General features: G+C 42.7%; 1 pseudogene; it reads right to left on the reverse strand.

The window, feature by feature from the left end:
• Nucleotides 1-260: 260 nt before the first annotated feature.
• Nucleotides 261-668, reverse strand: LOC149168442 (heavy metal-associated isoprenylated plant protein 28 pseudogene; annotated as a pseudogene).
• Between the last annotated feature and the right edge of the window lie 516 nt (nt 669-1,184).

Consider the following 1,184-nt stretch of genomic DNA (forward strand, 5'->3'; position numbering starts at 1 on the left):
TGTCGTGCTTCTTTCTCCGCTTCTTACTCATGCTGATTTTCGCTGACTTTCTAGTTTCAACAGTGCAAAGGAGATCTGGGAAGCCAAATTGTAAATCTTGTCTACTCTTTGAAGCAAGAAAGCTGATTTTGGAAGAAAAATGTCAATGATATTGTGTTAAACCCTCAAATTTCCGGGTCAGCCAAAGGAGGGTTTTGATCATTAAAAATAGGATATAAAATGAACTTCTCCTATATATATTTACAAGCCACCGCAAAGGTTTACATAACACTGCATGCATGTGGGTTCTCATCACTGAACAGGCTGGCTACTTTGTCATTCATGACTGTAGAGGAAGAAGGAAGCTCAGAATGATAGTTGTCATCGACAATCCCATTGTTATATCCATGCGTTTTGTAGCTATATGTGGAAGCTACAGGAGCACTAATTTGCTGATAATGGTATTGAGGACCATAAGAAAGGTAGTGAATGTCATATGGGTAAGGCCAGAGTTTGGCCTTCTTACCAGTACTTCTCACAACATCTAAAATGGTCATTTGATTGGCATATCCGGTCACTGTCACTTTCTGCTGCTGGATGTCTATGTCGATCACGTCCACTCCTCTGAGCTTCGACAAAGGTTTCTATACCTTTCGTTCACATCCATTGTAGTCCATGCGCACTTCCATTTTGATAATCTAGTGAGTGATCTCCTCTGGCTCCTGTCCATCATGATGGAAGTAACAAAGTGCCTTGGAGAAGAATTGAGCTGAAACAAATTGATTTTTTGATGAATTCATGATGAATTTCGGCCTTGGGGCTCTGTGCGCCACGTAGCAAACCCAGTGCACCACACTCTAGGTGTGCGCCGCGCCAGTTAGAAAATTACACTGCAGGTGGGCTCTGTGTGCACCGTGCCCCTGTTTATATGCGCCGCCCTGCTTGAAAACACCCAATTTGCCCTTCTAAAACGCATTTCCATCCCTCCAGACTTCAACTCGGCTTTTGTTTTGGGTGTTTTGACAATTTCTTGCTTAATAATTGTGAGAAGTGCCCGAGGTCTGCAAACATTGCCTCTGAACCAGTGATGCACAATAGAATGCCTCCCAAGGACATCCAACTTCCTCGTTGTGCTTTTTTTCAAAAAGTTGTACATGTAATATAGAGAGAGTGCCCAATGTACATGTGGATTCCAGCAAATAACA

Source organism: Pinus tabuliformis, chromosome 4_2 (genome assembly GCF_031772625.1).
Source record: "Pinus tabuliformis cultivar Carrire ecotype Pingquan chromosome 4_2, CPIR1, whole genome shotgun sequence".
NCBI lineage: Eukaryota > Viridiplantae > Streptophyta > Pinopsida > Pinales > Pinaceae > Pinus > Pinus tabuliformis.